The sequence below is a fragment of the Triturus cristatus genome, chromosome 2_1 (genome assembly GCF_964204655.1).
Source record: "Triturus cristatus chromosome 2_1, aTriCri1.1, whole genome shotgun sequence".
Taxonomy (NCBI): Eukaryota; Metazoa; Chordata; class Amphibia; order Caudata; family Salamandridae; genus Triturus; species Triturus cristatus.
In genome coordinates, this window is record NC_140581.1 from 1,048,403,221 (window position 1) to 1,048,413,877 (window position 10,657).

The 10,657-nt window shown below is 42.1% G+C and overlaps 1 long non-coding RNA gene across 1 annotated transcript; it reads right to left on the reverse strand.

Annotated features, from left to right (window-relative positions):
* Positions 1-3,441: 3,441 nt before the first annotated feature.
* On the reverse strand, positions 3,442-3,891 carry LOC146866330 (uncharacterized). The gene is made up of 3 exons (XR_014976791.1): positions 3,791-3,891; positions 3,542-3,621; positions 3,442-3,460 (listed from the first exon to the last, which is right to left on the reverse strand). It is a non-coding gene; the product is annotated as an uncharacterized LOC146866330 (long non-coding RNA).
* Positions 3,892-10,657: the final 6,766 nt, after the last annotated feature.

A 10,657-nucleotide genomic window follows, 5' to 3' on the forward strand; every position in this document is an offset into this window, starting at 1 on the left:
CAGAGAGGCGGAGCGAGGCGCGCGCGCTTCGGAGAGCGAGAGGAAAGCCAGATGGCGCCTCTGCTCGTGCCTGTGCGCGTAACCGCAAGCAGTATGCCACACAAAAAGCTGTGGTAGGCTTTTTAAAGCCCACTAACTAAATGTCTCACCAGAGCACCGCATGCGCTGGCTCAGGCAAGACCTAAAAGACCTAAAAAGGGGCAGTTGTAGAGACAGTACCTCACCCTCACAGGTTCGTCAGTACAATACTTTTAGTATCAAAGAAAGATCAGGGATTCCGACTCGAAAGACAACCAGAGTCAGAAGAAAACGGGGGCCTGAAAGGAACAGAATGGCCAAAATGTCCAGAACCAAGAGGATTAGACATACAAAGAGCCAAACAAGGAGGACGAGAAACAAAAGGATTACGTTTAGTGGACATAAAATCAGGAAGACAATACAGACTGTGAGCACTAGGAATAGGAAGACCACTGCTAGGCAACCCACACTGAGAGTGGGGATGACTAGGTAAACAGGACCTGAAGAATCAGGAGGAGATGGCCAGGCAGCCAGAACCAGCAGGACAAGAGGTAAAAGGACCAGGACAAGGAGAACCAGTGGGACCACAACCAACAGGAGAAGCAAGCTCAAGTCACAGAGGCCCAGGAGTATCAGGACCTGGCATATTAGGAGAAGCAAGAAGAGGATGAAGAGGAAAAGTAGGACCAGGTAATTGAAGGTCAGGATGACAGGAGCCAGAGGTCAGGATGTACAAGTCAGGTGGCTAAGAACAGGATGAATTTAATCATTAGGACAAAGTGGATAAGTTAGCACAGGGTGACAATGAGCTGGAGGACCAGGGCCAAGAGTATCATGACATGTTAGAGAAGAACTAGTCATGTCAGGAGCAGGTGGTGTAGGGCCATTAATACCAGGTGCCAGATGGGAGATGATTAGGAAGACTGGTAAGATTGGAATAAGCAGGATCAGGAACATGCTTGGGAGGACCAGAGAGGTCAAAACTAAGGGGACCAGGACCTGAACTTCCAAGTGGAGCAGGGAGATTAGGAACCTGGGGACAAAGCTGGTGAGAATCAGGGGAACCAGAACAACCAGAGCCACGAGGACCAATGATACTTAGGGATCTGAGGGTATAGGGACTGAAACTTGGCAGAGGAGTTTAAAGGTGAATGGGTGAAAATGAAAATGGTCTGCGAAGGATGATAGAAAGTGTTTGAGAAACGTAGATGCCTGAGGTCCAGAGAAATGGTTAATGGCTGACAAAGGGGTCAAAGGGCTGTGGCAGTCAGCACAGGGGAGCTCAGGATCATAAGAAGCTTTGATGAGGAGAAGAGGGTGTAATGGAGGCTCCAAATAGATCTCAGATGGCCCAAAGAGTGATTCTGTGTGACCCCCAGATCTTTGGGCTGACATTCCATGTGCATGTATGTGTGGTGGTAATGTAGCAAAAGTGTAGAAGTAAGACTCCTTGTGTGATGAAAGTCAACGCGCATGGTCCAGCAGAATGCATTTTGCATGATGTGATGGAGAGTAGATACACCTTCCCTACACAGTGGGTGTGCATTGACTGCATCCCTGTAGATGGAGGGTGAAGTCCCAGAACTGAAGTGAAGAAGAATGGAGAAAAGGCTACCTAATGAAATTCTGAGAGGTTCTTTTTAGCTATGGGATGCTGATTAGTTGTTCCTGAGTGACGACATAGGGTAGATAGTAGGAGTAAGGGGTAGGTCACAGGTTTCTCTTGTTAAAGGTGTCAAAGTTTCAAAGCAGGGCAGCCCTTTTTCTGTGCCTCTTCACTGTTCAGGAAGGCCGATGATTGCCAGTTGCTGAGAGCTCATGCTTTATTGTGTCAATGCTTTGGATACTTCTGCTTGAAGCCAGCACTGCTGCTACTGCTGTGAGTACAATCAACTATCACAAAGGCTGTGTCTGAGCTACAGCCAGAAAATGATACTTGAAAGACAATCCCCCAAGTCAGTTCTGAAACGACAATAGTGAATCCGCTCCACCTGTCTTGAAATGAGTATGAAAGTGGAACTGTGAAAGGATTTATCTGCAGGTCACAAGAATGGAGATAGATTTATTCAGTGTCTTATTTCTTTCAACATTTGTAATAAAGTCAATGAAAATAAATCTCTGTGTGGTTTGTTTCTTTTGTGTCATTGATGCCTATATGCCTTTCTCTGATTTATTGGGAAAATTAATTCATATTCCAATTACATTAGGTTCAATTAGTTATAGTCCCATTTCTTTATTTGAGGCTCCTCGACAAACTACTTCCTCTGATGGTCCGACAAAGTAAGTGCAATCGTAGAAAGGACTTATAGGGCCACATGTATCAGCCAATTTTGCATTCGCAACTGGGCCAATTATTCGCAGAATCGGCGCGTTTGCGAACGCAAAAAAAGCTTTTTACATGCATCAAACCCTATTTTGAGATTCGGTAACCTTTTACCGAATCGCAAAATTCGGTAACCTGTTACCGAATCACAAAATGGGTTTGTTATTTGGTATTTGGAAGGGGCGTGTTTAGGGCGGCCCTTCCAAATACCAAATCGTAACGGTATGTATGAATGTTTTGTGACTAATATGGAAAAAGTGAACACCGGGCACAGTGTAGATAACAAAATTGTTGCACTACGACTCCCAATATAATGGAAATCCCGCTAACTGGACTAAGACGTTTACAAAAATGTGTATGACAAATACATAATGGGACAAACAAACTTATATGTTAATAATAATTCATTTTAATTATTGCAAAATTTGAATATTTTTTTGTGTTTTCTTTTTCTTATTTTTCAAAAAATTAATTTCTCTATGTAAGCATATACATTTAGAGATATCGATAGATCAACATAATGCCTTTATACATACAAAATGATTTCTCAATAGTGCAAAATATGATAACAGTACAGTCTTGTCATACCATGATTATCTCTTATAAGACATCTAATCAACATTAAATATTGTCAAAAAATGTAGTGTACGCATTTCTTATTCAGATTTTTACTATGTGGGCGGTAGGTAGACAAAACGCGTTTCGGCTAGGCCTTCGTCAGGAACCCGCTCAGGTTTGTACACTCTATACAAAAAATAATTACAAAAAATATATCACAATTAAAAGCCAGTTATAGAATTGGGTGTCAATATAGCAATCAATAATCATTCACAAAATAAAAGTCTGTATCAAACTTAAAATATTATTAGATCTGGTCCAAGGTCTCCAAACTAGACTGAGACTAACACCTGTATGAGGTATTTGGATATAACAATATGGAAGTCTTAGAAGACCAAGGAGGAAAGTTATGGGTATGATAGGTCTATTCTATAGGAGACCATTAGAGTCTATCCTCCAAATAAGGATTACATAATATGTGCATACCTTCTTATGTGGGAGACAACTAGACGCTATCCTGGTACACCTGATGTTTCTTTATTAATCCTGTATTGCAATTCCCTGTACCAATTTAAAACAAAAAGTGTGTCACAGATAATTTCACAGGGCTATGTATCTGTTAATCAATCTATACATACTGACCCTATTTCATGTGGCTGTTCAAATTTTCAGCTTTGGATGGACAATTGCACTCTGTGTGTATCCTTCTTCAAATACGTTATCTGCGATATTAATGGTTTAAAGACAAGAAAAATATAGCTAAGAGTCAAAATCAAACCAGGGATGTATATCCAAAACACACTTGTTGCTGTGTGGGTACTTTTCTGTGATCAGTAATGCTCATTCCACAACTTAGAATTTTATGATTAAATATCTTGAATACTCACTTACCCTAAGGCAATACAATGACTTTCAGTGTGGCTTCTTAGTATATATAATGGCAAAAGATGACAATTTTCTATGCTTGCTTCAAGGGAGATGTCGGATCTAGGGGCCTGAATATAAGAAAATACGGAGCAACTGATGGTTATCAGATATAAGAAGTAACTTTCAAAGTTGTATGGCTTTTTTCCATTTAATATAGATGGCTCTCAAGATAGTATAATATCTAGAAGATTAATAAGGGCCCTGAACAATTGTATCTTTTGGGCTATTATAGGGTTTGCCATCTACTTGATGCATATCATGCGTCTAAAACCTATTAGTTCATCATATCTTTTATATGCAATGATTCCATCCTGCAATTAGCGTCATACATCTATATATTTGTACCAACGTACCTTAATAGGTGCTGATTTTATTTTCTAAATGTGTTGGATACGTTTCTTATTTTCTGCTGTCTCGTTTCTTCCATATGCCTCAATCTAGTCCGTTAACCTAATTGATAACACGAATATATTCTTATTAGCTTATGCGTCCCTTTATGTGTTTTATCTAAACATATTTTTCATATGATTCAACTTTAAACGGGCATACTACTCCTCCAGATTTTCCTTGTTATTAGTTTTTGCGAACGTTACTAATTATTACATCTAATTATAAGCATTCACAGTCTTTCCGATGTGTGTTAACGCTAAAGCCATTTTGCGTTACATAGCCCCGGGGTCTCAAAACGTGAGTTATATGACCATTCGCATCGGCTACCTCTCGATTTGTTATATAGTAAAAACCGTTCAGCGATATCTATTGTCTAAAAAAGTATCCAATGAGTTAAATCTAGCTTACCTCCTCATTCGTGGATTCCGCGTCTACGTTTAGTTCGGCGATTCCCCGGCTAGTGGCCATTTTGATCTATATATATGAATGTTTTGTGACTGCAGTTGCAAAACATTTGCAATTTACCACCAACTTCAAGTTGGCAGTAACCCATTCGCAAATGGGATGGGGTCCCCAAGGTAAACGAGCTGCATTTAAAAAAAAAAGATTGCTTTATTTAAAAGTAATCATGAGCATGGTGGTCTGCTGACCCCAGCAGGCCATCATCCCCGTGATTTAAGCAATTCATAAGGGGTCACAAAATGCAATCTACCTTATTAATATTAATGAGGTAGGTCGATTTTCGACTCACTAGGAATCGGTATATGAAACTCATGGAGATGACACGGTGCTGCTGTCAAGGACCCCTGTGGGTTTACAACATCTACTAAATTCCTTTGGGGACTTTATGCAAAATCTGGACCTCGTGACAAATGTAGAGAAATCGCATGTTATGGCCATAGGTAAAGGTAGGAACAACATGAAAACTCTCTCTTGTAATGGCTCAGTAATAACGAGAGTGAAAGTGTTCACCTATCTTGGCGTAGTGTTTGACGACACAGGGTCCTGGGCACCCCAAGTCGCTAATAAAGTAGTAGCCGTGAAAAGATCATCGGCGGCTATATTAGGCTTCGCGAAAAGATTGGGTGGCAAACCAGCTGAGGCCATATTGACGATCTATAGATCAAAAACTCTAGCCATAGCAAGGTATGGGGCAGCAATCTGGGGCTATAAAGATCTAGCCCCGATACAGAGAGAAGAAAATAAATTTCTGCGATCTCTCCTGGGTCTCCCCCAATCCACATCATCCTTTGCAGCTCACTTGGAGCTAGGGTTAGGGTACATTACAGACATGTTAAATATGGTGCCGCTTTTATTATGGATCAGAACTTGGCTGAACCCAAACCTTACACTAAAGCACAAGATTATTAGTGATTGTATGGGGCGGGACAGAGTGGCGGATATTCAGTGGTTGACATTTATTAAAACATCAGCAGTACATCTGGGTCGCCCTGAACTATATTTGAAACCGGAAAATCTGACCAAGGAAGATATTATTTGGGTAAAAACTCATTTTATAAAATTGCGAGAATTAGAACGAGAAGCAAAGGAAATTATTAAGCCAACAGTAAGGTCACACTATTTGTTGATCTTGTCATTGTCAATTCAACCTTACTTGACTACTGTTACCAGATCCTATCATCGGTGGCTTTTAACAAAATTTAGATTTAATCAGGCACATTTTCTGTTGGGTATTTACGATAAATGGTGCACCCCAAAGGAGAACATGCCATGTGAATGTGACAATTTTTCTGATCAGGATCAGATACATTTTGTGTTTTTCTGTTCTTTCTTTCTGGAAAGCAGGAAAAAGTTCATTAAACCACTGTTAAGGGAAAAGGGGTTTGTACAGCTTAAACCCGCACTGTATTATCTACAACTAATGGAGACCCCTTTAGTGATGTTTGGTGTAGCCAATTTTTTGATTGCATCAATCCGCGCTAGAGGGAAGAGACTCCGGATGAATGCAGGAGCTGTCACTGTAAATGTTCATTTTAGTTCAAATAATATAACATAAACCAACTTCCGTGTAATATATGAAATATCACTGTTATGAACCATGAAATATCTGCTACGATAAATTTTTTGTGTATATTTGTGTTGATCCATATGTATTTGCCACTGACTTTTTATATACTTAAAAAAAAATTATTTGTATGATATGTTCTGGAATTTTTTAACATTATGTATTTGTATAGCATACTTTTATGATTTCTAAATAATGGAATAAAGTGTTTTGACTTGACTTGACTAGTCAGCCACCAGCTATAGGGGATATATTGACATTTCTTTGCTATTTGAAAGGCTACTCGTCAAATAATACAAACATTCTTGTATTTAACCAGCAGTCACATAAATGATTTATTAAGTTTATTTGCTATTTGCATGGCTGCTGGCCTAATTGTAAATATCTACCTTTTTTACAGCAGCTGGGTAATGAGTGAAGTTTTTTTGTTTGCTTGACTGCTTGCCAAAAAACCAAAACCTCTGCTATTTAGTCAGTGGACATGTAAATGGTGAAGTTTCCTTGTTATGTGCATGGCTGCTAGCCAAACAATACAGAATCTCCACTAATTAGCTAACAGCCAGTTAAATAGTAAAGTGTTTCTGCTATTTGCGGGACCACCAGCTGAACAGTGCAGCATCTCTACTATTTAGCTACCGCTGGGTAAATAGTGACGTTTTTCTGCTATTTGTACAGCCGATGGCCAAACAGTTCATCTTTACAATTTATCCAATGGATGGGTATATAGTGATGTTTTTCTGCTATGTGTATGGCTGGCAGCAAAACAGTGCAGAATCTCTACCATTTAGCTATCGTCTGGTAAACAGTGAGCTTTTTCTGCTATTTGCACTGCCGCTGGCCAAACAGAGCAAAATCTTGATTATTTAGAGAGCAGCTGTTATATAGGGGAGTTTCTCTGCTGTTTTCAAGGCCACCGGCCAAACAGTACATCATTTCTACCATTTAGCCAGCAGCCAATTAAATAGCAGAGAAAATTCTCTATTAACCCGACAGCAGGGTAAATAGCCACTCCCTTTTTGCTGACTTCAGCTATCTGAGTTTCTCAAACTCTTTCTGCAATTCTTGACAAACCACACTCCTTTTCACTAGTTCATCTTTAGACTCCTCTTCCGCGTTTCAGTCCCTCAGATACACAATCAGACTACTATGCTAGCACCAGACAATGTCTGGGTGTCGATAACATAAGAAGCATGAATAAAACCTCTTAAAAAAGAAAATCCTAATATATGTGTCATAGAATCACATAGGTGTTCTCCTAATCTCAATCTTCTTCCTTCTCCTCCATGTCCTTCTATGCCTTCTAGTGTTCATCCTCCTCCTAATCCTGTTCCAAGACCTCCTTTTCTGGGTTGTTTTGGTCCTCTTGATCCTCATCCTGGTCTGGTCCAACTAGTTCTGATCACCCTGGTACTGGTTACCTGAATCTGATGCTCTTGATTCTAGTCCTCTTTGACCCTCATCTTCCTGGTCCTGCTCCTTGTTCTTCCTTTTAATAGCCCTTCTGAGCCTCCTGGCCCTGGTGCTACTGATCCTTGTCATGAACCTGGTGGTCTGCTGGGTCCTTCATCACCTAAAACCCTTTGTCCTGGTCCTCTCAGATCTGGAACTCCTAGTCTTTCTGGTGTTGGATCATCCTGTTTCTCTTTGCCCTGGTCCCTGTCTTTGTGGTCCACCTGGTACTGCACCCACGGGTCCTAGTCCTCCTTATTTATTCCTCTTGGGCTGGACCTGCTCATTTTGGTCCTGTCTGGTCCCAGTGGTCCTTGTGGCTCTGGTTGTGCTTTTCCTCCTGATCCTTGTTAGCCTGGTCCTGATACTCCAGTTCCCTATTCTCCTGCCTCATTTGGTACTTCAGACCCTGGCCCTCCCTTGGTAGTGACCCCTCTGGTCCTCCTAGCCCTGTTTCTGCTTAATCTGGTCTTTCTAGTCTACCTAATCCTCCCCATATATCTCTTGGTCTTAATGGCCCTAGTTGACCTGCTCCTGCCCTGACTAATTCTTCTGGTCCTACCCCAGTTCGTTGTGTTACTCTTTGCCAAATTCATCAAGCCACACATGACCTCCTTGCAAGGTTTGCTAAATCCAGAGTAACACAACGCAGCACAAATCGCTGCATTGCGTTACTCTGCGCCAGGGAGGTGTTCCATTGGTGGAGTGTGGTGTTCTCATACAACACCTATGAATTAAAAAAAAATATATATATATATATATATTTCTTTTTAATTGAAGACAAGACTCGACAATCTAGACAGTTGGCAAAGGTGAACAATTGCAATATGCTAACGGTACATTGCGGACAACTAATATACAAGCACATTTGCAGGCAGTACATTTAAACCACGACTGTTCATTGGCAACTCGGTGAAGTTCTTGCCTCCTTTGACCTGTGGGGGCTCGCATGACCCCCCTCTGTAATCAGTCCATTTCCCCCAGACCTGTATCCATTTCCTGGGGCACCCCCTGGATTCATATATGGCCGGCTCTGTCACCATACACCAATCCATATCCTTCCATCATTCATCTAATGTTGGTGGGTCCCATGCCTTCCATTTCCGTGCTACGTTTCTTTTTGCAATCATCAGTCCCAAAGTTACCCATATTCGTTCTTTAGAAGTCAAGTCTGTCGGCCCCAAACATTCAGGAGACTCAATTTGATGTTACAGTCAATTCCTTGTCCCAGTACTCTTTCCATGCACCCCACCACCGCTGACCAGTTTCTTTAGATAGAGCACCCTGTCTCTGCTTCATATCCCATCTTCACCAGCATTGGACCCGTTAGGTATATTCTGTGGAGTATCTTTAATTGTACTAGCCTGAGCCATGAGGAAATGGCCACCTCTCTAGGAGAGGCCAGAGCCTCAAGCCTCTTGTCGTCCCCAAGCCCAGCAACATCATAGTCCCATTTTATTCGGAGCCGGAGTAGAGGGTCCGTCATATTGTTGATTAGCTTTTTGTATATGAGCGAAATGGCTTTCTCCTGGAGATCGCCATCCAGGACCCTATCTTCAAGCGGGGAGATTTCTGGTGGTGTCTCCCCCTTGGTATCACAGCCAGCAAGGCATGCCGGATCTGTAGATATCGGAAGTATTCAGTATCTGCCAGCTCGTACTCGACCTGCAGTTGGGCAAAGGGAATCACTCCACCATCCTTCCATAAGTCTCCCACTCTTGAGATACCTATTAGGTCCCAACGGTCAAAGCCCAGAGTGTGTCTCAACTTGCCTAGCTGGTCAGTGTACCAAAGTGGTGTGGCCTGCGTGATCCTGCCCTCCCAGCCCAGGCTCAATGTAGCTGCCCCCCCCCCACTTGGACAGCATGTCCCGTGGGCCCTGTTAATTTCACCTTTGCTGGGTTCGAATACAGTGCCCCTATAAAGCTACCCCCCCGGTAAGATCCATCTATCCATTTGGAATCCCGGGTCTCTCTGCATTCTATATGTGCACTGATTGATCGCAGCAAGCTGCGTCGCCCAGTAATATTTTTTAATGTCTGGGAGGCCAATTCCCCCATAGTACAACTCCAAGGTTAATTTCTGGGTGGCGATCCTTGGTGGTTTACTGTCCCATAAACGTTCTCTGAGGACACTAATAATATCTTTAAAGTACTCAGACCCAACCAAATACGGCGTATTTTGTAGGGCGTACAGGAATCGCGGGAGGGACATCATTTTAAACAGGGTTTCATGCCCCCAACATGGACAGAGGGAGCGATCTCCAATGGAGGACATCGCTCTTAAGTCTCCGCAACGGAGGCAGAAGATTGTGCTCGTAGAAACTGGACAGGTCTTTAGAGACTTGAATCCCCAGGTATTTAAAATCTTCCTTTGCTTCTGTAATAGTGAAACCCCAAGGCAGTGAGGGCGGCACCCCACTTAGGACATAAAGCACTGACTTCATGCAGTTAATTTTTATATCCAGCAAATCTGTCGAACACCAAATACCTATGAAATTTGATGCATTCCTAGATAAGTGGTAGACCTGGGAATGCACCAAAACTGCTACGCCCCCCCCTCCAAGTGAGGCGTAAAGAGGTGAAATATGTTTATTTCTCCTCATTGATTTCTCTTTCTGTGTGTGCTGCATCCTGTATTTCATATATTATGTCATTGTTGAGCAAAATGTTATTATCCCAACAAATGCTTTTAAATTTGCATTCAGGTGCCGATTCCAATCCTGTAAAACCCGGGTACGAATCGTTTTATTCTCCGTATGACTCGTACCCGGGAAATCCACCGTACAATCCAGCAAGTACGATTCGTACAGAAATACCATTTCCGTACGAAACGTACAAAACACCGTACGGCTAAAAAATACCAACAAGTCTGATCCTTGACAGCGCGTACGCGACGTCCATACGGAGTCAGGCAGCGTTTTACGGACCAGCAAGTACGAATCGTCCCTACGTCACTCCGCACAG